Here is a 27284-nt window from a genome sequence, read left to right as displayed (position 1 = left end):
AACACAACACACCAAAGTCCACTAGTGCAGATTAAATGACACGTGAAATAATTGTTAATTTTATATCAAGTGCTCAACCTTGACTAAAGGCAGGATAACGCTATCTATCAAAGCAGACATAGCCAATGCTCTGAACCCTACTCTTCCTGGAGTATTTTGAGACCCCTCAAAAAGTAGAACGGGGACGATATCCGCTAACCCCCATCACTTCCGCATTGTCATCATAGGGCCACCCTGAAGATAATGTTAACACATGTTACTGGTGTTTATAGAGTTTGTGGTACTTGATACATGAACCCTATATTAGGCCTCGTCCATACTGTTTAATGATGGACCACTGCCTATTCTTAAGTAATCTTACTTATATTTTTCACTTTTTTTAATGTGTCCCATTTTCCTTTAAGGAGAATTGGTTGTATTTTTTTTAAAAGCATTCACAGCCATGGTGATCTTCTGACCTCCACAGTCCAACATACCTGTGATGGCTGTGGTTCATAGTGGATCACAATTTTCCACACACTTCATTATTAGTCATGATGTAGGTCAAATTGTGACCCAGCAGGAATCAGGTTTTTGTATACCAACCTATTAATATATAGGTCAGTTCGCAAAACCAGAATGGATTCGGTAAAAATAGGTACACAATATAAACCAATTTTACCGGCTCCATTTCGTAGTACATCTGGCCCTAAATTCCCTGAAGTGACCGAGCCCTACTGCATTGCAGTGAGAAGAATTTACTATAGGGAAGCTTTCAAGGTCTTTTGTAAGGCACAATGTTGGCCAATATGCCTGAGATCATCATTTATTAGAGTCACCAGTTATACTGGACTGCCAGGTAGTAGGACATTTAGGAAAATTCAGCATGCAACGATTTTTAAACAGGGTAGAGACAACACAGAGGGTGGCAAGTTTCCATGTGTTCAAGGGTAAATTTAATTAGCAGCCCCAATCACAAAGATGATACTGTGTGTGAAAATTGATTACATTTAAAACAGACAATAATGCTGTATTGCCTGTATTTTCTATGATGGTGGGTATTGCCAATTAAGACATTCTGTGCTCCTGGATTGTCGCAGAATTGTACCCCTACTTCAATATTTGGGGAAGGTTTCAGTATTTAGTTTTCAAAATATTGTCACTGTTGGACTTGGCCCTTAAGGCAGGTTCACCCCTAATCTTTTTGCTTTTGATCTGTGATATGCGTGGATGATTTTCTGGTCTGTGCGCACTTTTTCTCTGTGTCCCAGAGTAAAGTGCGTGCATGTAGTCAGGCTGGCCTGCTCTCCCATAGGAATGCATGGGAAATGTCTGTGTCCCTAGTAATTCCTGATGTGTGGGGAGTGCATGCTCGAGTTTGGTATGTGCGTGTTCGTGGGAATGAATGCTTTGCAATGGTATATGTGGCATGTGTGTGTCATGAGTAGAAATGCCATTTCTAGGACTTGGCATATTACTGTAAAATATGTCTGCAGTGTGATTGGCTGGAGCCGGCTGGTGAGCCTGGCTCCAGGAAGGCTGGATGGGTCTGCCCGGTGGTGAGTGTGAGATTAGCATGCTTGATGGCTTGGGAGGAGTGCACCTGGTCCCTGATGGGCCTGGACTTTCCCCAGACAATGCTGGCTCCACCCCCTGTAGTGCGACTGATGGCCCTAGCCCTGCCAGTGAATAGAGAGGGTGGTTGAGGTAAACAGAGTACTTCAGAACCAGCTGCGACTGGTTTTCCCCCCACCCTGCACCCTGAGACAAAGGGGTTTTTCTGTATAAGAAGGGGCTGTGTCCCCATACATTTTGTCCTGTCTTTGGTTCTGTTCCAGGATCCTGCCAGAGGGGGCTGTTGCTGCTGCAGGGGCCAAGAGGACCGCCACTTGGCTGTCTCCCTGCCTGGAGACCCAGTGTGCTGGCTCTGGCCCTGCCTTACCCCTCTGCCTGCCTCCAGACCCTGCTGGAGCTTTCCTGTGCCTGGAGGCGCCCTGATCTTGATTTATAGCGCTAGGAGCACTTTCCTTGTGCCCAAGCGCTCAATAGCGCTTTGCTTTTATTTTTGGCGCTTGGAAGCGCTGTGCCTCGACCTTCAGCGCTTGGGAGCGCTTTATTTGCATTGCCGGTGCCACCTGGCATCGGAGCCGATTTGCCGATTTTCGACATTAGCGAGTGCCCACCTCGCTTTATATTTAATTTTGAAGCCGGAGCCCACCCGGCATTGCCCCGTACTTGGATATTGTAAGTATCGCGAGGGAGCCCACTCCTCGGATACTGTGAGCCCGCCTGCCTGTCTAGAACGGGCCGCCGCGCTGCCCGCGACGACCCGGAAGTGCTGGATTGGCCGGCCAATCGCTGCACGGCCCGGGAGAGGCGAACCGGAAGTCCCGCCCCCGGAGCCGAGCAGCGAAGGGAGAAGCAGCCGGCCGTGTCCCGAGGCACCTGGAAGGGAGAGGAGCCCCGCCCGCGGCACCGGAGCAGCACGCAGGAGAGCCGGTGATAGCAGGAGGGCTGGGGCCTCCCCATTGAGAGCAGAGCAGCCCCGGTTGGCAGAGGGCCGCTCCCACGATGCCCGCATTTTTGTTGTGTGGAGCCCCGAGGCTCCTGGGGGCATTGCTGAATCCCGAGTCCCCCGTGAGGGACTCCAACGATCTTGAGGGGCATATTTTGTTTATTGAGCCACGAGAGGCTCCACCTGCCCAGTTGTGTTTGCGAGTCTGCAAGGCTCTGAGGGGCCATTCTGTTCTTCGAGCCCGGCGAGGCTCATTGGCCCCAGTTAATCCACGAGCCCAGCGAGGCTCCCGCCCCCATTGATTGAGAGCCCTGAGAGAGGCTCTGGGGGGCATTTTAATTCTATTGAGAGCGCTGAAGCTCTACATCTGCACATTTGCTTTGTAAGCCCCTGAGAGGCTCCTTGCCCACTTTTGTTCTTGAGCCCTCCTGGCTCCAACGTTGCTCAGTCCTGTTATCAACTGTCCAGCACTTAGTGGACAGTTGCCACGTTTAGGCTTTGTGTCTGTGCTGCCTGCGCAGACCCCCCCTGACACTGAGACTCAGGGCATTCCGCCCCTTTTGAGGCCAGTTGGCCTAAGGGACCTTGTGAGTGTTGTGCTGTGTGCACCCCGCGCATTGTAATTTCTTGCTATGTAATTCGTGCGCATATGTTCTAATCTGCACCTCTGTGTTTAATGCCTCATGTGCAATTGTTTATGTCCGCTTACCTTTTCTAAAAGTGACCTGATTAGGTATTTCATGTTTATCCCCTTTTGCTAAATGTGACCTGCATAGAGGATTGTTTAGGTTTATCCACTGTGCTAAATGTGACCTGCATAGTGAATTGTTGATGTCCGCTTACCTTTTCTAAAAGTGACCTGATTAGGTATTTCATGTTTATCCACTTTGCTAAATGTGACCTGCATAGAGGATTGCTGATGTTTCGTTTTATGTTTAGGTTTCCTTCCCTTTGCTAAGAGTGAACTGCTTAGGTGTTGGTATTCCTTCCTTAGGTCCTGATGAGAAGGTCCTAGTTACCTGCGTGATTACCTACAGTATTTTAGGGTTGCGTAGGAGGTCTTTACTCTGTTCCAGTGATTACTGGATCTGTGTTGCGTTTATAATTTTGGTGCTATTCATTCTATGTTTACGACATAAGTGTATATCTACCAGTATTATTTTCTGACAGGTGCCTACCCCTGACAGTGGTCCATGTGGCCCTGTCCTGTACATAATTCCCCTTGTAAATTCTGCCCGTGCCCCTGGCACATTGCACAGTTTGCGTGTGTTATCTAATGTGTTGTGTATTATAATACAAAGGCTATTTTTTATATATATCCTTGTGTGGAGTCCTTCTTTGTGGTGGGCCTTGGGTGTTGTTGCTGGGGTGCGTGCGCAAATACTTAACTCATACCGCCTCCAAGTTTAGCCTAGACTGCTCGCGTCACGTTACCTAGAGGGCGAGTGGGGGTTGCCTTGGTGTGTGACTCCCCTGCCCTGACTTTAGAAATGGTGATCCCTGACTGACCTCGACGCGAGTCTTGGCCGGCCAGGGTCCCGTTTCTAACAGTCACCCTATATGGAAGTGACTTCCAAGTGGAGCACATAATGTTCATAATGGGTGTGAGAATATTTTTATTGTTTATGGTAGAAACAAAGGGTCGGGGGTAAGTTGCTTTTTTAAAATCACCAACAGCCCTAGCTGCAGAATCGAGCCGTTTGCGATCACAAAAAAGCATGCATTTATGTACAAAGCCTTATTTTAAGATTCGGTAACCTATTACTGAATCACAAATGTGTTTGTGATTCAGTATTAGGAAGGGGCGTATTGAGGGCATCCCTTTCTAATAGCAACTCACAGTGGAATGTGTGAATGTTTTGCAATCGAAATGCAGTCTCAAAACATTTGCATTTTACCACCTACTTCAAATAGGTAATAACCCATTTGCAAACAAGAAGGGGTCCACAAGGGACCCTTCCCATTTATGAATGTTTAAGAAAAAGTTTTAAGAGCTGACAGTGGTCCCACAGACCACTGCCTACTCTTAAAAAAAATTTTTTTTAGATCAAATTTGTTTTTATTGAGTTCAGCCAAGCAGTACAATACAGTATTTGGACCAACATAACATTGCACTTGGTTTCCCATCTGGTGTGTCACATATACCCCTGACTTCTGAGCATTGGGAACGAATATCCGGTGTCCATGTAAGCTCGTAGGGTGGGAACCTGAACAAACATTGCAAGCTAGAACTCTTATACCTATGCCCCCCCGTGACCCTCCCTAACCCCAACTGCTTCCCTTTCCCTGGTCCCATCCTCCCCCCACCCCCCTCCCCTCGGTGTGTTCGTCCTTGGCAAGTGTCTAAGGGGACCCGTTCTAGGCCTTGTGTTACTCCTCCGCTGTCCTATTGTGGAATTCATCTGAGAGTCTGAGGACCCTTAGGTATTTAGGGCATGTGAGCTCATTAAATTCTTGGGTGAGTAGGGAGAGTATTGGCTGCCATATGTCCTTGAATGTATCGGATGTTTGTGTGAGCAAAGCTTGAATTCTCTCCATCCCCATTATGTACCATAGGCTATGTAACCACCCTGTGTGTGTGGGTTTCCTCGACGTGCCCCATAGGGAGAGGATGTGTTGTGTTGCAGCTACTAACGCCAGTCCCATCTGTTTCCCCCTAATGGATTTGAGTGGAAACATGAGTCTATTAGGGAGACCGAGGATTGTATATGCTGGGAAGCAGGGGAGCTCTGTCTCAAAGTGTGTGTCAATGTCCTTGCGTACCCCCTCCCAGTATTCTAGCACTTCCACGCATTCCCACAGTATGTGTATCATGGTCCCTGTGTGTCCGCACCCCTCAAGCATGTGGGGTCTCTCCGAGGGTTACCGTGATGTAGGCGTTCCGGTGTCAGGTGCCAGTAATAGGCCACTTTCACAGCTGATTCTTTGCTGGCTGTGTTTCTGGCAGTGTGGTTTGCTCGGTAATAGATGTCTTGCCATTCCTTGTCAGAAAGCGTGCGTCCTAGTTCTTTCTACCATCGTTTCTGACCCGCTGATCTCGTCGTGGGAGGTGCGGGGGTCAGCAGTTTGTATATTTCTGTAATGGCCTTCGAGTCTTTGTATTTAGTGAGGAGCCACTTCTCATATGGAGTGAGGGGGCGGCCGACGAGGGGTTCAACATTTTTTTGTGTGAGCCAGTGCCTCAACTGAAAATATTGAAAGCAATGCGGTTTGTCAATTCCATATGCATCTTTTATCGCGTCCAACGTCATGAAGCCCTGCAGGTCGAATAAGTGTCCCGCGGAACAGCACTCGATCTGCCGCAATTGGGGAAAGGAGCCGGGGGGCACCCCCGGGGGAAACGCCGGGTTATCTAACAGGGGCGTCATTGGTGATGGAAAGGATGTCAGACCTCTTGGGACCGCTACCGCGGCACATACCTGGAGTAGCATCCTGGTGATGTGCTACTTCTTGAGGTAGGCTGGTCTGTCTGACCCTGTCAGAAAGGGGACTCTCCATAGCGGCGCACACGCCATTGCTCTGTCTTCAAAAAGCCAGCGCTTTCGGAAAGAGGCCGGGACCATTCTAAGAGATATCGCATCTGTGCTGCCTGAAAATAGCGCTTTAGGTCAGGTACCCCTAGCCCGCCTTCCGCCGTCTTCCTGGTGACCAGGTCACGTCGAAGCTGTGAGCGTTTATTGGCCCAGACGTACTGTAGCATGGTGTCCTGCAATTTCTTAAGCATGCCCACGGGAGGGGTGACTGGGATGGTCTGGAAACGGTATAACACTTTCGGCAACAGGGACATCTTGACAGCAGCCACTCGGCCCAACCATGAGAGCGGTTGTTGTCGCCATCTTGATATATCCCCTTGTAATCAGGAGTTTGGAGTAGTTGAGTTCAACCGTCTGGGCTGTTGAGGGTGTCAGTTAGATACCTAGGCATGGCAATGTAGTTTGCACGGCCAGCCCCCCTACGCGAAGCGTTCCCCTGTTGGCTTGACGGGTGTTGCTGCCCAAGGGAAGAACAACAGACTTTCCCACGTTCATCTTGAATCCTGAAATCGCCCCGAACCGCTCCATCTCTGTCAGGAATGCGGGTATGGACACCCTGGGGTTGTCCACAGCGACTAGAATGTCGTCTGCGTAGAAACTGATGGTCTGCTACTCCCCTCCGAATTTGATGCCCGAGATGTCACTGTTGTTTCGGACATATTGGGCGAAGGGTTCTATATGGAGGGCAAACAGCAACGGCGAGGGCGGGCAGCCCTGCCTTGTGCCACACCGAATTTCGAATGGCCTGGAGCTTGTCCCGTTGACTTTGATCGTAGCCCGGGGAGACGCATAGCAGCTGGCCACCCAGGCTTGGAACCTGTCCCTCAAGCCAAATCTTGCCAGGGTATTATCCAGGTATTGCCAGTCAACCCTGTCGAACGCTTTTTCGGTGTAGACCGACAGCAGGGCCGCGTCTGAGAAAATGAAGTGTGCTTTATCAATTACGTGCATTAGACGTTTAGTATTGTCCGCACTCTGCCTGGTGGGCACAAAGCCCGCATGGTCTGGTTCTATAACTCCCGGCAAACAGGGACCTAGTCGCGCAGCCAAGATCCCGGTGAATAACTTCAGGTCCAAGTTGAGCTGTCTCGTCCTCATGCTTCAACATCCTTCGCATGCTTCGAAAGATCTTCCGATGGATCCCCACCGAAACCAGGAAGACGGTCACTCAGGCTCTCGTCACCAGCAGACTGGACTACGGTAACACCCTCTACACCGGAACCACAGCCAAACTACAGAAGCGACTCCAGCGCATCCAGAACGCCTCCGCCCGACTCATCCTGGACATCCCCCATCGCAGCCACATCTCCGGACACCTGAGAGACCTGCACTGGCTCCCCGTCAACAAGAGAATCACGCTCCGTCTCCTCACCCACGCACACAAGGCCCTCTACGACCTGGGCCCCAAGTACCTCAACAACCGCCTGACCTTCTACACTCCCACCCTCCAGCTTTGTTCGACCAGCCACGCCCTCGCCGCCGTTCCACGCATCCGAAGGACGACCATGGGAGGAAGATCCTTCTCATACCTGGCAGCCAAGACGTGGAACTCTCTCCCCATCCACCTCCGTCAGACCCAAGACCACCTCTCCTTCAGGAAGCAACTCAAGACCTGGCTGTTCGAGCAGTAGCAGACCCCCCCTCCCCTAAGCGCCTTGAGACCCTCTGGGTGAGTAGCGCGCTATATAAATTTACTGATTGATTGATTGATTGATTGATTGATTGAAGGAGTGATATCGGCCTGTACGCTGCACATAGAGTCGGGTCCTTACCCGGTTTCGGCAGGACGATAACGTCTGCCTCTAGCATCTCCTGTGGTATCGAACCCGGGCCCTGGAAGGAATTAAATAGTTTAGTTAGTACCGGCGCTAGAAGAGGGCAGAACTATTTATAGAAGCCAGCGGAGAGTCCGTCTGGCCCCGGCACTTTCAGTGGTTTAAGTCTTGCTAGCGCCGAAATTACCTCTTCCAGGCGTATCGGGGCCTCTAGTGCCTGTGCGCTCACTTCGTGTATAGCGGTGACGTCTACGGTCTCTAGGTATGCGGCCCCAGCCTCGTGATTCAAATCTGGGTCTGCCGCGTAAAGATTGGCATAAAAGGCTCTAAATGTTTCCGCGATACGGTCGTCCTCCCGAACATCGTCTCCACCTTCCGCGCGGATGACGGGAATCTTGGAGCGGACAGCCTTTGCTTTTAGCTTGCTGGCCAGCAGGCGGCCAGTCTTGTCCCCCCTACATAGTACGTGTGGCGGAGGCGGAGTGCCGCGTATTCCACCCGGTCCAATCCAGACTCGCGTGCTGCGCCCTGGCCGCCTTCAATTTGCGCCAGATTCTCGGGGCCCTGTCCGGCAGTGAACCCTCTTCAGTTCTAACACCTGTTCCGTTAGTTCCCAACGTCTTTCCTTCCGCTCTTTGTTGTCCGCCGCTGCAATCGCCATTTTTTCCCCCCGAAGAACCGCCTTCAGCGCCCCCCAAACTGTCAATTGGGCTACCTCCTCTGTGTCATTTCGACTTAAGTAGTCAGAAATACTCTGGGATAATTGCTGGGTGACCTCCTTGCAGGTAAGTAGGTTTTCTCTAAGACGCCATCTGCCCCTGTGATGTTGTGTATGTGGGACTGTCAATTGAAGGACTACCGTGTCATGGTCTGACAGTGCTGCCGGGGTGACTTCTACATCCCGTACCATGGGAGTCAGTTCTGTGGAACCGAGAAAGTGGTCTATTCTGGCGTACGTGTGGTGCACATGGGAATAGAAAGTGTACCCTGGGGCGGTGTGATGTTTCTCTCGCCATTCGTCCACCAACCCCCTGTCAGCCAGCCATTGCTTCCCCGCCGTGGAAAGGGCCCCAGAGTCACCGAATCTCTGCCCCGATCTATCTACCGTATTGTCCATGACCAAGTTCATGTCTCCCCCTATCAGGATGTGTCTTGCTTCCCCGGCCATTACATCTGAGAGCGCCCCCTTAAGAAAGGCTTCCTGCTTGGAATTGGGTGTGTAAACCGACCCCACTGTGAGTGTCATATTACGGATCAGTACAGTGTGGGCCAGGAGTCTGCCTTTGATTTCTGCCACTTTGTCGCCCACTCGCCCACTGAAGTGTCTCGCTACTAAGAGGGCCACCCCTGCTTTTTTCTCAGTGGTAGAGGAGTAGTATTGATGTGGGAAGGCCCTGGATTTCATGCGGTGCCAGTCCTTAGCCAGTAAATGTGTCTCCTGGAGAAGACATATATCCGGCCCTGAATGTTCCAGGAAAGAAATGATTTCCCTTCTCTTAACTGGGTTATTTAGCCCCTTTACGTTAAGGGTAAGAATCTGGATGGGCTTGTCAGCCATAGGGAAGTGTGTGCCCTGCCCGCTTAAGCATTGGCCTAGCGCCGCCCCTTGCCTTCTTGCATACCGCCTGAGCAAACCGAACACACCGAGTCCCCTGTTCCCCACCCACCCACCCCTCCCCCCTCTCCCGAGCCCCAACTTTGAAACCCCAGCTGGTGACCATTGTCCCAGGCCTCTCCAACGACAGTCCAGGCCTGTGGTATTGTGTCTGGTAATGGGAAAGCGTGTCCATGGTGAGCCCGAAGCCCCTAGTCCTGCCCCCCGACAATTCTTGCGGCAAAGCGAGCGAACACCCCCGCTCATGTTTACTCATGATCCGGCATTCGTGTCTTTGGAGACCTCCTGTATTGCTGCTGCGTTTTCCTTCGCCACGGTCTCGGGATCCGGTTTGAACCCTTTCTTGGGTGAGCGTCTGCGTCTCACCTGCTGCCATCCGTCATTCGTCGGTTGCGAAGATTTTGAGTGGGAGGGCCGTTGTCCTGAGTTGTCATCCGGAGCGTCCCCTTCGTGGGGAATGCCTAGAACAGTGCATGAGGGATCTGAGCTGGTGGAGGGCCCCTTTCCATTTGAAAATCAATCTGAAGGGGTGTCCCCAGGAGTACGGGATCCCATTATCTCGTAGGAAGGTGGTTGCCACTTTGAATGCCCGTCTCTTCTGTAGGGTGATTGTGGATAAGTCCTGGAATAGCTCAGGCGCATGATTACGAAAGCAAATGGGTCGTTTTTGACGACCCGCATCAGGATTCGCTCCTTGAGGGGATAATCGGGCAGAAAGGCCAAAATGTCTGGTGGAGGGGCAGGCGTCCGGCGTGCCAGGCCCACCCTGTGGGCCCTGTCGATTCGGATTTCAAAGTCTTCGCCCTCTCCTTGTATCTCACGGAACAGATCTTGCAAGTATGCCGTGATGTCTCCCCCCTCTGCTTTGGACGGCACATTTCTGACCCGTATGTTGTTACGTCTGGAGCGGTTCTCCAGGTCCTCTGTGTGTGCCTGTAGATCTGTTTGCTGTTCATGGAGCCTGATGATTTCTTGTTGCAGGAGTTCCACCTCCTCACTCCTGGTTTGCTCCATGTTTTCGACTGCCGCCACACGTTCCCCAATGTCGTTTATGTCTCGTCGCAGTTCTTTATAGCCTCCCGCCATATCTTGCCTGAGGGTCTGAATATCTTCCCTAAGAGACACGAATAGGGTCTCCATGAACAATTTTGTCGCAGGCGCCTCTCCCTCATCTCTGTCCCTATCCTTCGGTTGGCTCAGTGGCGGTGATTTGTCGGGGCTTTTCTCCCCTTTGGGCGTCCCCTTGGTCAACATTTCGGAGATGGTGCGCCCTCCCCTACGATTCGTGGAGAACATGTTTGGCGTTCTTAAGGTTTGTAGCTGCTCTATTGTCTGCTAAGTCCTTTGGTGGGTCCTTGGAATAGTGGCAGGCCTGAGGAAAAAGCGATATATATATGGCGGCGTTGTGTTGGACTTGCCGTTCTGGGTCAGCCGTCTTTCTTTGTATGCCTGCTGGTATGTCCGTGTGTCTGGATGTTCTTTCGCTGAGGGTCTGATTGCCGCTCCCCTGCAGTGTCCCCGTCACATTGACACGTAGGCTCTGGCTTCACCGGGGGCGCTCCCTGTTGTTTTTGAGGTCTTGGTGAGGGATGCTCCCCGGACCGGCCTGAGGCCCTGGCCGACCGTGGGCCCCCTCTGGTGCGTAATATCTTGGGCCCCCGGGCCCCCCTTCCTCGGTGCCGCACGGTGTCTTTCCATGCTCCTTCCGGCTTTACTCTACTCCACTCGGGCCACGCTGTCCTAGAGCCTGCCGCCGGGGGCTCGATATGTGCCCCCCGAAGCTGACCCCCTTGTGCTCGGGCCTGTTTGCTCTGGCGCCGCTATTCTTCCTCCGTTCCCGCCCTTCGGCAGTGCCTGCTAGGCCGCTTAGGCCTGTGATCTCTTCTTCGGTCCGCAGCGAGACCGCGGCCTACCTGACTCCCCCCAGCAGCACTCCACACTGCGCGGGCCACGCTGTCTTGTCGTCTGCCGCCGGGGGCTCCATAGGTGCCCCCCGTACCTGTCCACCTTGAACTTGGGCCTTACTTCCGTGGCGCTGCTAAGCGTCTTCTGCACCTGCTCTCCAGTAGTGCTTATTCGGCCACTGAGGCCTTCACTATCCCCTTCGGTCTGCCGCGGTCTCGTGGTCTGGCCCTCAACAACAATGCCCTGCTATGCCCTGCTCTGGCCGGATGGGCCCAATCTGTGCCGAGGGCTCGATTGGCCGCCCCCCGAGTTGCCTCCCTCAAGCGCTCCGGCGGATCGCTCCTCACCTCTTTCACCGGGAGCAGCAGCAGGCTGCAGCAGCCATCTTTGTCTGGGCCCCGAGCAATGCCTCCTGCCGCCAGGCGCCGCCTTCAGCTCCGCCGGTCCCCCGGGCCGACCGCCGACAATCTCCAGCCCTCTGCGTCTCTCAATTCTCCCGACCAGCCAGTGCCACAGAGCCTCAGCCCGGCATTCGGCAGGCAGCGATGTGGGTCTCCGCCAGCCTTCCCCACCTCGCGGGCCGGCCCCGCTCTCCTTTTCTCTCCGGACGGAGACGGCGGCTATCGTCGTCCGCGGCGCCTTTTCTTTGTCACCGGCTCTTACTATCCCGGTCGGGGTCTTAGCTGGAGCGTTTCCCACGGCTTATGGTCACTAATGGGGGTGAAAAAGTGCATTATAACTAAGGCCGTGGGGGTTTGGGACGAGGAGCCTCCGCAGGTTGCAACTGCTCAGGCCGCCATCTTGGCCACGCCCCTCTTAAAAAATGTTAAGAAAACTTTTACATTTTTATTTTTGAAAGGCATCCCATTTTCCTTTAAGGAAAACAGGCTGCATTTAAAAATAAATATTCCTATATTTAAAAGGGTATACAGACAAAATATTGAATCAAAAATATAGAATAGCACTAATATCGAAGTCAAAATATAGAATGGAGAAAATATCGAATGGACAGAATAAACAGCCAGATTCATCAAGCTAAATTGCGCTCGCAAAGGGCCAGATTCTGAGAATCTGGCCCTTTGCGAGTGCAATTTTTGCATTTGGGATTCATCATCCCAAATGCAAAAATAGCTATTTGCAAAATTGCATGTTTGCGAGGAATTGGATTTAAGGAATCTCTATTAGAGATTCCTTAAATGCAATTCATTAACCAATTTGAAATTGCGAATTCGCAATATTTGGTCGCTATTTACCACGAAGTCTGACTTCGTGGTAAATAGCGAAAAAATAGAAAAAAACACTTTAGTGCATTTTTCTCTGTTGCATGTTACACACACACATGTCCTTTGGACATGTGTGTGCGCAACACCTGTGTAAATTTGCATTTCAAGGGTGCTACAGGGTGTCCTTTGGACACCCCTGGCACCCTTGAAATCGCTATCTTATTTGCGATTAGCTAAATGCTAATCGCAAATAAGGAATACTCCCCATTCATTCCTACGGGCCTTTTGGCCCATAGGAATGAATGGGGAGTTATTCCTTATTTGCGATTAGCAATTTGCTAATCACAAATAAGGAAGATGTAGGAATCGCAATATTTTTTGCAATTCCTACATGAATCCCGTTTTGCAAGTCCTTAATAGCGATTCCTTATGAATCGCTATTAAAGACTCGCAAAACGGGTCTTTGATGAATCTAGCTGTTAGTCAACAAAAATATCGAATTTAAGGTAAGTAATTTAATATCGAATTTCATAAATATAGAAAGTCAAGATATCAAAGTATATAATATAGGTATTAAAAATATTGAATGTTTAATAATATCGAATTTTTTAAAGTGTTTTGTATGTTAGTATATGTGTGAAAAGTGCATATTTATTTTATAATTTAAAATAGAAGTGTGGCTCACTGGTTAGAAGCGGCAGACCCTGAAGCAGAAGTCGACCCGGGACCAGGGTTCAATTCCCGACGCGGCAGGGTCTTGGGTCAATGTCCGCGGACTCCATAATTCTCGCCTAGGTGCCTACGCTAACCATGGGTGCCACTCTGCAACTCTGGGCAATAGCTTGCTTAATCTCCACAACGGCCCCAGCAGCGCCGGGGAGGCCTGGCTTCACCTTGGGGGTGCCCTCTCATAGGGAAAGCCAGGACGGGTTCCCCAGCAGTATACAGCTCCAGGACGCCACGTAACGAGGTAACAGTGCGCTTTACAAGTATACATACATTACATAAGTAATTAATTTTATGTGTAATTTAATTCTGTAGCAGGTTGTGGGTTTATAGGGGAATAGGGTGGGAAGTAATTTAATTATAATTAATTAAATATTTAAATTTATTTATTGGTATTTATTTTGAATTAATTGTTAATACATTTTTATTTGGTAATTAATTTAATTTTAATTGGCAACTCATTTTACCGAATTGATTAATTGATAATTATGTTAATTTTATTAATTTATTTTCCGTAGCGGGTTGTGGGTTTATAGGGGAATAGGGTGGGAAGTAATTTAATTGTCATTAAATAAACATTTTAATTCATTTATTGGTATTTATTTTGGATGAATTGTTAATTAATTTTGAATTGATAATTAATTAATTGTTAATTGCTAATTAATTTGTATTAATAGGTAATGAGTTTTAATAATTAATTTTTATTTTTATTTTTAATCGATTAATTATTATATTATATTAAATTGGTAATTACGTTTAATAAAGTTTTTATTGGAATTAATATTATTATAATTTTTTTATAATATATGAAGTATTTACTTTCCCTACTGTTGCATTCACTGAAGTGGGAATAGTAATTTTTACCCCCACGCTATCCAAAGCTTTCCCTACTGTTGCACCCACTGGTGGGAATAGTAATTTTCACCCCTACGCTATCCAACGCTTTCCCAGTAATATGTGACATCATCAGCAGTGCATTGCGGGCGCGCGAGTTATAGTTAGCACAACTAACTATAACAGAGGAATTTCTATAGTTTTGTACGAGTGAAATATCCAGCTCACTATAACACTCATAAACCTATGGTTTTTTCAGTGAATTTCAAAGGTTTTTTAAATGCTAATTCCTAAGTATAACGTCTCTGAAACTTATGGTTTTTTCAGCGAATACAGTCCAGGGAGGACCTGGCTTGGCAGTTCGGGCTGGACTGTTCCCATGGGGCACAGGGTCAAGACTGATTTGCATATGGCTGGGTTCAAACTGGAATGGCATGGTGAGAAAAAAAATGATGGATTTAGGCCCATATCTCTGTACTGGGGTGAATGTATAACATTGTTCTGAATTCGGTCCATCAACTGTTGTTTTTGCATGTGTCACCCTGTGTGGGACGGGTATGCTCAGACGTGAGTCCTGTGCTCTCCATGCTACTGGAATCAAGCTATCTTGGCTGATGAGGGCTGAAAGCCCAAAACTGGTCATAGGATGTTTGTTTCCAGTCCAGGGAGGACATGGCTTGGCAGTTCAGGCTATACTGTTCCCATGGGGCGCAGGGTCAAGACTGATTTGCATATGGCTGGGTTCAAACTGAAATGGCATGGTGACCAAAAAAACGATGGATTTAGTCCCAGATCGCTGTACTGGGGTAAATGTATGACATTATTCTGCATTCAGTCCATCAACTGTTGTTTTTGCCAGCATCCATCTGGGCGGACAACAGGAAGGCTACCTGGACTCAGGATTCTTTCTTCCCACAAACAACCACCACCTCACCTGTCCAATGCCTTCTACAGCCTCCATTGCGGGCAAAGTCCAGGAAACACACACAATGCTGCGTGTCTCACCGTGACGTCACAGCCCCATTATGGTTGAACACCTGCCCTCCCATGGCAGCAGTGTACCAAGCACCATCCAATACCTCGAATTACTTCCTCCAATCACCACTGCTGTGCTTGGTTCGTCAGGGTGGGTCCTTTTACTTGTGCAGTGATCACGCATGAATCATCAAACAAGCTCGCCTCCAGTAGGGAACGAAAAGGGATCAGTTTCAGGTAGGTTTATTTGTAGCTGGCATTACGCGTTTCAGATAATTTCCTTCCTCAGATGCCAATCATACTACACAGGTGCCTGCTACAGTCCCGTCTTTAATGGTATGTACCTCCTCCCCCTTGGTGGAAAACAAAAGGACTTTAGGATCCAGCATCCATCTGAGCAGAGAACAGGAAGACTACCTGCTGATTGAAGTATTGGCAGCCAATCAGATCTCAAGAACTGTTGGATTTTAGGAGGGTCCATGCCTTTAGATATAAAACTTTGTTTTTCTTTAATATCTCTAACACTACTGAACAGATTTACACCAAATCACAATAAGCACTCTTTCTGGGCCAAGATCTAGCTTTCTGCCAAATTTGATGCAATTCCATTCAGCGGTTCAGGCTGTAGCCATGTCTAAAATCTCCTTGGGAAATTGCATAGGGAAAACACATTTTGGGAACTCTCTTTTTCACGGCTCCCACTTGATGAATCACTTCAATACTTTCCAGATAGCAGCTGATCTCAGATGCATTTTAGTTTTCGAAATTTTGTGAAGATTTGTCAAACGGTGCCAAAGTAATAGCAAAACAAATATCGGTTTTCTTATGGATACTAGGTTGTAACTATAACAACCTACGGGCGATTGCCAGAAGGTGAATTGAAATAAATATATATATAGATGTATGTATGTGCGTATGCGATTGCACAATCCTTCACTTGTAACTGAAGGGTACTCAAACAAAAGTAGTTATTAGCTCCTCCACCGCTTTTACGCATAACACTTTTATCATGGTCAAGTTCGGGAGTCCGAGAAAACCCTCTCAGACCGCCGAGCTCAAGCCTCGAGGAAGACAGGATTGGAGTTTTTGGAGTTTTTATATGTATTATATATATATATATATATATATATATATATATATATATATATATATATATATATATATATATATATATATATATCACCAGAAACCTTCTGTGTAAACAACTGCCTACTCCAGAACGAAAGCCGCTTTGTTATACAAAAACTTCTCCCAGGATCATAGAAGTAGTACGACGCCTTGTGCGGTTTTTGCGTCTTTTATTCAGCCACCAGTCAAACTTGTCGAGTGCCACGCACTCTTGTTCACTGACAACGGCGCTATGGCGAGTGGCCATTTTTTAACTCAACTCATTACACACGTAGTATGCAGTAAAACTACAAATGAAGTGCATACAAAGAGGGACTTGTAGTTTTTGATGGAAATTACATTGTTACTGTTAAAAACGTTTTATACAAAGCCACTCCGCTTCATATTAAAATATTTTAAAACAGCGAAAAAATTGCTTTGCGCTATACACTTTAAACCATACTCTAAAATAGGCAATATTGCATAATCTGACAGTCCTCTACCAAGATTTCATTAAGTAGGAATGTGTTTTTCTTTGCCCCAATATCAGATGAAACTTTAACAATTTAGCCCCAGTGGACATAAACTCTGTTACGCACTTTGATTTTTCAATTCTGCCCCAGTGTGCAAACAGTCATTGTAAAACACAATCCAATACTTCCACAAGTCCATTTACATGTCACCTCACTTCAAATCTTAAACTGCATTCTTTTAACCCAGATGAGTATACACATCCTCTTTAATATTTAAACCTTCAGGTTGTTTTGAATTAAGTTCAACTATATAACAATTTTCTAAGCTTTTTCTCACGATTCCCACCTCTTACATTTTTCTCTACAGCGTCTATTACATAATACGTTAAGCCTCTCACATTTTTCTCATGGAACCTCTCAAAGTGCCTTGCCACTGGGTAGGTACGGTTGCACTTTTTAATGGCCTTCATATGCTGGAGGATTCGCTTATGTACTTCTAAGATTGTGCAGCCTACGTACCTCAGACCACAAGGGCACTAGAGCACGTAGACAGCAAAATCTGTTTTAAAGGAGTATTTCCCTCGTATTGTTCTCATGCCTTTATTAAAGCCTGGTTTGTATTGCTCTGTGTTTATTCCATGTTTGCATGCCTTGCACTTAGTGTATTTAATAAACCCCTTACGCTTGTTTAGCCAGTTGGTTTTCAACCGGGGTTTTTTCAGAACATTGCTAACCAGCATTTGCTTAAATGATTTTATTTTACGAAACGTAATCTGTGGGCGTTTTGACACTGATTTTCCTAAAATTGGATCATTTTTTATCAAGTGCCAATGCTTGTTACAAATATTTCGCAGTTTGTCATGCTGTACACTGTATGTGGTCACAAATCTATAATTGTTCTTATTTTCTGCTCTTTTCTTGCTCTTTGTTACTTCTGTCTTATTAAACAAAATCTCTTCTCTTTTCTTCTCATTAGCTTTGTACACTGCATTCTCCACCCAATCATCGGGGTAACCCCTCTCTTTAAATCTTTTTCTTAGGGTCTTTATTTCTTTTCAGGTCTCCTTCTCATTACTACAGTTACGTTTGGTACGTATGCACTCCCCATAAGGGATGCTACATTTTAGATTCACCGGGTGGAAGCTCTTGGCATGCTAAAGAGTATTGCTGGAGGTGGGTTTTCTGTACAGTTTAGTCTCGACCTTGCCATTTTCAATGTAAACAGTCAAATCAAGGAAGTTCACACTTGTCTTGCTTATCTCACTTGTGAAGCTGAAATTAAGTTGATTGATTAGCAGTGCATCAATAAAAGACTTGGCTTCATTCTCAGTGCCCTTCCAAACTAACAAAAGGTTGTCTATGTACCTACATCTATGAATTACATGATTATCCCATTCCTGCTTATGTTGCGATTGGACCACCTGCTCCTCCCACCAGCCCATATGCAAATTAGCATAGCTGGGGGCTAAGCAGGTGCCCATCGCTGTACCACACACTTGATGAAACAATTCGCCATTGAATAAATAATAATTACCCGGCCAAACGTTTTTCTACCATACTTAGAATCATTTGAGCATGGGACCACAAATTCATTGGTCTTGTCCCAAAAAATGCTTGACTGCATGTAACCCATCTTTATGGCGAATACTGATGTATAGTGTTGATACATCATGGGAACAAGTAAGTAATCATCTTCCCATGGCATGTCATAAATGCTTCTTAAAAAATCTCTGGTATCCTTAGTATAGGATGCAGAGACTGAGCTAATGGATTTAGAAAAGCATCAACATTTTTGGACTTATTTTCTAGAGCATTCCCAATTGCAGATATAATTGGATGCCCAGGGGGGTCTATCAAGCTCTTATGAACCTTTGAAATTAAGTTGAACACCGGTGTAGTTGGATAGTCCACTAAAAGGTACTTATATTCATTGTGTTTAGGCAGACCTTTATCAAACCATCCCTTCAACTGGACATTGTAGCTGTCATTACTCTGCAGCATAACTTTGTCTGCAACTCTCACATAGCAATTTTTATTATTCAACTGTTTATAGGCTTCCGCCAGATATTTATCTTTTCCCCAAAGGACTATATTACCTTCTTTGTCTGCGCTACGCACAATGCAGTTCTCATTTTCTGACAGTTTCTAATCAAAGCCTAGTACTCAGTATGATTGCTAGTATTAGGTTTAATGTCCTTCAGTTGCATACTTAATTTCTTCAATTCACATGTCACAATGTCACAAGACACATCTATCCCATCTCTAGCCATTATTGGAATAAAAAGTGAAGCTGGTCTAAAGCTGGTTGCGGCCTCCTGTGACATTGATAGATTCTCTTCTTGTGCAATTTGTTCCGCTCTTGCTTGGTTAGGGTCCGCAGCCAGCTCAGTATCCATATCTTTTCATTCCAACAATACGTTAAAGTCCCCCACTTGCATTCCTCCTTCTTCTGTAGTCTGTGTATTTATAACAGCACTGGATCCGTGTACTGGATTGGACAAAAAATGTTTTTTTTACTTCAATACCCTGATGAATTTAAATAAATCGATCCTGGTTTGGACTTAATCCAGGTTGTCTTGTGGGCAAAATGTTAGTCCCAGTTTCAATATATCTTCTTCTTGGTTAGTGAGACTAACAGTAGTCAAATTAATTATCGTTGCTTCATTCAGTGGATTTGCTAATTGGTCTTATTCTTCTTCGTTGGCTCTTGTTACCCTACTTCTCCGGGCTGCCCCTTTCCTCCTCTTAGACCTCTGCCTTTTCCTCTTGTTGGTTTTTGGATCCGTATTGCTGGCCTTGGTCGCAGATTGAACCTGTGTTCTTCCCGTAAAAAATCAAATGAATCAATTACAGTCTGTACTTGGCCATGCGCTTGTTGATCTTCCTCAAGACTTCTGAGCTTTGGATGCTACTCTGCTCAGCTCGTACCTCTGATGTTGGCTTTGCAGCTCTTTGCATTTTATTGCACCTGATATTGTCGATTTTTTTTGCAACGGTATAGATTTGTCCTTTGTCATAATCTTGTTTAACCCTGATACATTTTTGGGCTTTCTTTCTTTTATTGAAGTTTCCAATATTTTCAATCTATCATTCATTGCATTCATAGTTTCCTTTATGAACTCTTGATCTTTTTCTTTACTTAAAGCATCAAGTATTGTCTCTACTTCTGACAAGATTTTCTTGCAATCAATATCCGCGTATTTAATTAATATAGCCAACATCCTGCGTGAGGTATCATTGTTATTGGCAGCCCTCTCCCTTAATATCTCGGGGTTCGGTGCTTCATATGTGTGTGTGACCATTATTCGTAATCCTCTAGGTACCCGCTGTACTTCTAGGTACGTCTGCAGGGATTTTGACTCCCACCATTTTGGGAGTTCTAAATGTTGTAATTTTTCTAATCTCTTCAAGCGTGTCCTCAAATCGCTTGACTCTCCACTCTTTTGCGTTATTCTGACACCATGCTCCATATCTGTATACTCATCATTGAAAATTGTCGAAGCTGCCTCCTCGCGCTCTTTTATTTCAATGGCTGACATCTTGAAATATCTCTACGGGATTTCCCGTTCAAACCGCAACCGTTCTGTTCAATGTGTCAAATACACTTGAACAAACAAGCTTTACTTTCTCCCGTATTGTCGGATTAAAGTCCAGACTTACCCGAAGTTCCAGCATCTCTCCTCACCTCCCGGCGAGGTTGCACCTCCTGCTTCGGTTCTGGATACTTTTCAAATGCAAACAGTTACAGTCCTTTAGGCAACGGGGGCGGCAGAGTGAAAATCACCAGAAACGTTTCGTGTAAACAACTGCCTCCTCCAGAACGAAAGTCGGTTCGTTACGGGGGACACCACGGAGGCGTGTCCCTTAAATAATACAAAAACTTCTCCCAGGATCATAGAAGTAGTACGAACCCTTTTGCAGTTATTGCATCTTTTATTCAGCCACCAGTCAAATGCGTTCGAGTGCCACGCACTCTTGTTCACTGACAATTGCTCTATGGCGAGTGGCCATTTTTTAACTCATTACACAATGGTAAAACTACAAATGCAATGTATACAAAGAGAGACTTGTAGTTTTTGATGGAAATTACATTGTTACTGTTAAAACAACTTTTTATACAAACCCACTCCGCTTCGTATTAAAATATTTTCAAACAGCGAAAAAATTGCTTCCCGCTATGGACTTTAAACAATACGCTAAAATAGGCAATATTGCATAGTCTGACAGTTCTCTATCGAGATTTCATTAAGTAGAAATGTTGTTTTTTTTCCCACCCAAAATCAGATATATATATATATATATATATATACATCTTGGTATATATATTTAACACTAATAAACTTCTTAAAAACACTCACAGTCACTGGTTGATGTCGTCAGTGAATTTCACTGGTTTTGTACGAGTATAACCTGCGCCAAACTATAACATCCCTGTAACCTTAGTTTTTTTCAATGAAGATATACATTTATGTGTATTTGTATATATTAATATATTTATATGCACACACACACACACATCTTGTGATCAAGACCGGGTTTACCCAGTCGAAACGCATCATGCTGCTGTCTTGGAATAATAAAGCACTGGATCTTTAATGAACCTACTGAGTGGTCCGTACTTGATTTCTGCAATATCAGCGTTGTTTCAGGGTTGTGCAGTGTATATATACATATATTACCTACTGGCGGTAGCCAGTAGGTATATATAGTTAGGACCTAGTTTCCATAGGTAATCCCCAACATTCTATTGGGAATAACTTTGGCGCTGGTTGATGAAGCTTCGCAAATTTCTCAAAGAAGATGGCTCGCTCCGCTCCGCTCCTTCCCTGAAAGTTTGGGGGGGATTCGTCAAGTGGGGGCTGAGAAAAAAGGGGGGTCCCAAAACGTGTTTTCCCCATGTTAATTTCCATAGGACCTTTAGACTCAGCTACAGCTTGAACCGCTGAAGGGAATTACACCAAACTTGTCAAAATGGTAGTGTCTGGTACGCAGATCACGCTTTTTGTTAAATAGTGTAAATCCCTCCAGTAGTTCCTGAGAAAATTAGAAGAGAAATCAATTATATATCTATAAGCGCGCACGGGTGCGCGCACCCCGCGATTTTTCGTGATTTTTTTTTGGGGGGGGGGCTTGGGGGGCTTCTCTCTTTCATTTTAATGTTTTTATTTTAATTTCGAGGGTGCCCACCCCTCGTTTTGGCCCCCGAGATCACCGCCGCCGCCCGAGCTGCCTTAAGATGGCCCCCGCCTGGTTGTGGGCGGGGCCGGGAGGACGTGGTTTCCTGAGACTGCCCTAGAAATCGCCGCCCACATCTCCAGAGCCACGGAGAACAAACCGAAGGGGCAGCTAGCTGATTGGTGGCTGGCACGCAGGAGCCGTGCTCTGATAGGCTGCTGGCACGAAGGAGCCGCGCTCCGATTGGTCAAGGAGCTCTGACGTCATCGGGGGCTCGCCTCAGGGCCACGCTGGGATTGGCCCATCGCTCGGCACCTTACATCACAGCCTCCTCGGAAACATTCGGAGGTTAACTCCTTGTCGGCATGCTTTCGGACGAATTTTCGCCTTCGTTTTCCCCAAAGTTGCGTGCAGTTGCAAATGTATAGTACCAAAGGGAGAACAACATTTCCGAAAGCTTTGTAAACGATCTATGCCAAAGCGCGCAAAAGTCATATGTTCTTTCCAAAACGTGCAATCGCGCCTAACAGGCTCGGCTCTCTCGCCTCTTTCCTGCACTCTCATTCTGATGCTGAGCTTTAGGAGGCGTTTGTTTTTCCCAACACCGCCGGAAGTACGTCAGGTGGCGTCCGGAAACGGAGCGCGCGCGGCTGATTCGCTCTTCCTGCTGGCTCTGGTTTAGTTGCTACCAAGGCGCTCAAATGATGGGTAAGTTCCTGTTGTGGGAAACAGAAGGCACCGTTCTCGCGGCAACCTTGATCCTTTAAAAGACTGGTCGCTTTCGGATAGCGGTGTTTGCAGCTGTAGGGCTGGCTTGGAGGGCGTGGAACAAGAAGGCGCTGCAGAGCTCCCTCCATCTGACAGCACCGAACCTGGCTGCGCGGGAAAACAGCCCCCCTTCAGCCTCCCTCTACTCCCCACGCTGACTCAACCAGACCGCGTGTACAATCTATTTATCTCCCTCTGTAGCTGCTTCTCAGTCTGCGGTGTGTACTTAGAGATGCGCCACTTGTCTCCATGCTTAGCATAGGGCAGCACAAACTGTTACAGCAGGACGAAAAGTGACGGAGCAGTTGTTCCTAGCCACGGTTGAACCCTCACCCATATCGATGTTGTGACTTCATGTCACTAGTCATAACTTCAGTTGGTGCCTATGTAGATGTGTGCAATACATGAACCATTTCCATGTATCTTTCTATATTGCTTACTGCATTTCTCAGTGTCTGCAGTTTCGTTCTTCATACCTCACAGCGAGGGGTTGGAAGCATAGTTACCCCATGGCAAGTTGTGATGTATATTCATTCCTCAACGATCAGTTTATTGAGCCGATCGTAAAAGTTAATTATAATTACAGCTGCATATTGAATCGGCTGTACTATGCCAAGTGTTAATTTTTACATTCAAACATCTGCACTGCAAATTTTAAATTCATATGATGACACATTTTAGTACCATTCTGACCCGTTGTAGATGATTCGTTCTATGATTTGGCAATGGGTGGTGTATGTTGTCGTTTGATACTCCATGCATGTTGGCTGATGCATCTTATTTTTGTGTTGATATTGCTGCATCTCCACAACTTTTGTAGTGTGAATGATGTTGCAGGCGAGTCTCATGTTTATGAGCTCTTGTTGAAGGCAAGTTTGAAATTACACTGACTTTGTGGAGAATCCATTAGTGTTCCTTCAGCATATTTAAGTGCTTGAGACAGGGTCGATGCATTCACTATTTCAAGTACCTACGATTATATGTAATATATATTTTGTGCGGTTGTCTTAAGCATTGTCCTTATAAGGAAACCATCACCATATATCTGTTTGGCATTTTAAAGAACCCAACTGCCACCTTCCCTGTGTGTCCTGTCCTTGTTTGGAACCATGGAGAAATCAAAACCCACAAAATATTTATTTGTAAAAGCTGTCCAAGTAATTTCTCCAGTGTCAAAATACATAGTTAATGGCGATTGGCTGCAAACATTTTCCATTGTATGTTTATTTGGTTCATTTTCCTTTATTTTAACACCTGTGAGACAAGACCACCTCGTTTTCGAGCCATGAGTGGTATTTTCCAATACTTGATTAAGATGAGTTGTAACACCCACTAATAGTTTTAACTCACCGGCTTTACTGTGATGTTTATTTGACCATCTTTCACTTGTCCTCCATAAGAAGCCATGTTCCGTCTATATTCGCTTCCTAGCCGGTATCGTGGTAAGTCTGGCAACATATAATACATTCTAACTAGGGATGAGTGATATTTTTAACGGTGCCTTTTCAATAGGGGACTTCTGTGTTTAGATTAAACATCTAAAAACTTTCTCTACATTACCCAGTCAATTTGGTCCCGTTAACGTTTTTTTTAAGACATTAACATCTTTATAAAACACTCTTAAACCACTAGGCCTAGTTTTAATTGATTTTGGATTGTTCATTTTGCATTTAAAATGTTTGCCTGCTTACCACTACAGTTATTTGTAAAATAGTATGCACAGACTCTATTCATTAAACCTCGCACATTTACTACCATTCATGAACCCCATTCATCCACCCACCCATCCATCCATCCTGCATCCATCCATCATTCATGCATCCATTCACCCATCTATCATGCATGCATCCAACCAACAATCATTCATCCATCATGGATCCAACCATCGTTCATGCATCAAAAATCGGATCCCTAGGGCTGCTCAGGTGGTCCCACAAGGATATTAACATATTTAAACGTTATCCGCTAATAGAATTAGCATTTTCAAAACCTTGCAAATTCACTGAAAAAACCATAGGTTTCTGGCCTTATATATATATATATATATATATATATATTAGCTTTTAAAAACCAATGAAATTCACTGAAAAAACCATAGGTTATACAGTATATATAGTTAGGAATTAGCCTTTAAAAAACCAATGAAATTCACAAAAAAAAACATAGGTTTTAGGCCTTATATAGTTAGGAATTAACATATAAAAAACCATTGAAATTCCTCCTATATAGTTAGCTGGACATTTTATTGATATAAAACCAATGAAATTCGACATATAGTTAGTTGCACTAACTATATATTTCGTGCATCCGCAATCCAATGCTGATGATGTCACATATTACATCATTCATGACATGGTCAGTGACATCACTGATGACATCACTGATGACAGCTCATTTAACATCAATAATCACACCACTGATGATATACTTCATGTGATAATACAATGCACCTCCTTACACGCTAATACACCTAGTGTAAAATACAGAGTATCATTTTTGAAACTATTGACACACCAATACCATTTACTACATACCCACTCACTGATTCCTACGTCTACATGCACATTCATTCATTCACCCATAAGGTCATTCGTACATACTGTCACTCATCATTGCAACACTATCATATGCACTCATACACCTATGCAGACACTCACACACTGCCACTCATCCATGGAGTTACTCACACACCTACTCAGTCCTGTAAAGAATCAATCACACTTTGATTTCTTCATCTATACAGTTAAACACAGAACAGCTTACATTTTCACAGATATACTAACACATACTTACTCACTTATACAATCAAATCCTTCATCCATACTCTTATACATCCTCTCATTCTTCAATATGTAAAACATATTTAAACTTTACAAAAACACACAGACACTGGATGATGTCATCAGTGATGTTATCAGTGATGTCACTGACCATGTCATGAATGATGTAATATGTGACATCATCAGCATTGGATTGCGGATGCGCGAAATATATAGTTAGTGCAACTAACTATATGTCGAATTTCATTGGTTTTATATCAATAAAATGTCCAGCTAACTATATAGGAGGAATTTCAATGGTTTTTTATATGTTAATTCCTAACTATATAAGGCCTAAAACCTATGTTTTTTTTGGTGAAAAAAAAAAAAATATATATATATATATATATAGATATATATATATATATATATATATATATATATATATATATATATATATATATATTTTGTATATATATATATATATATATATATTTTTTTGTTGTGGAATATATATATATATATATATATATATATATATATATATATATATATATATATATATATATATATATATATCCAACAAACAAATGCGCCATGAAACTGGTTCCGTAAATAACTGGCCTTTATTGAGATTAGCGCAAGGTACAGCTGAAGTGGAGCACCTGACGCGTTTCAGCGAATAGCTTTCCTCAGAGGTACACCACGTGAGCAATGTCCCAGAAATCGTTGGTAGATACCTGCCGGACTGCCACCATACTTCAAGTCCCATAATGCATCAGGAGTTGGCGTGGAATACTATTGTGCAGTCCAAAGTGTTGTTGGTTGCCACACCAAGTTCCGGCTAGATGTTGAGGTGAGTATGGTTGCTGGCAATTACTGGTGCTCACCCAAACGATTTCTGGGACATTGCTCACGTGGTGTACCTCTGAGGAAAGCTATTCGCTGAAACGCGTCAGGTGCTCCACTTCAGCTGTACCTTGCGCTAATCTCAATAAAGGCCAGTTATTTACGGAACCAGTTTCATGGCGCATTTGTTTGTTGGATGTTAAGGGCGGGAAGCGCTGTCTCCCGCTGTTAGCCATGAACGCCCTGCATGGGTCGGGGGCCCCCGACGGCAGCGAACCTTGTTTGTAATTGAAATTGGGGGGCATGACCCGCTCGTCCCACCGCAAGCCTGAGGAAGTACCGGCGATTTTTGCGGGGATGATGAGAAAGGGAGCGACACGAAAGGGACAATTCCTTCGTAGAGCAGGCTCCAGACCTGGCGTCATTTGTTATTTCGCTACAGCTACGTTTGGGTGAGCACCAGTAATTGCCAGCAACCATACTCACCTCAACATCTAGCCGGAACTTGGTGTGGCAACCAACAACACTTTGGACTGCACAATAGTATTCCACGCCAACTCCTGATGCATTATGGGACTTGAAGTATGGTGGCAGTCCGGCAGGTATCTACCAACGATTTCTGGGACATTGCTCACGTGGTGTACCTCTGAGGAAAGCTATTCGCTGAAACGCGTCAGGTGCTCCACTTCAGCTGTACCTTGCGCTAATCTCAATAAAGGCCAGTTATTTACGGAACCAGTTTCATGGCGCATTTGTTTGTTGGATGTTAAGGGCGGGAAGCGCTGTCTCCCGCTGTTAGCCATGAACGCCCTGCATGGGTCGGGGGCCCCCGACGGCAGCGAACCTTGTTTGTAATTGAAATTGGGGGGCATGACCCGCTCGTCCCACCGCAAGCCTGAGGAAGTACCGGCGATTTTTGCGGGGATGATGAGAAAGGGAGCGACACGAAAGGGACAATTCCTTCGTAGAGCAGGCTCCAGACCTGGCGTCATTTGTTATTTCGCTACAGCTACGTTTGGGTGAGCACCAGTAATTGCCAGCAACCATACTCACCTCAACATCTAGCCGGAACT

The sequence above is a fragment of the Lissotriton vulgaris genome, chromosome 7 (assembly GCF_964263255.1).
Source record: "Lissotriton vulgaris chromosome 7, aLisVul1.2, whole genome shotgun sequence".
NCBI classification, from domain to species: domain Eukaryota; kingdom Metazoa; phylum Chordata; class Amphibia; order Caudata; family Salamandridae; genus Lissotriton; species Lissotriton vulgaris.
Note: the sequence above shows the minus strand (reverse complement) of the source record.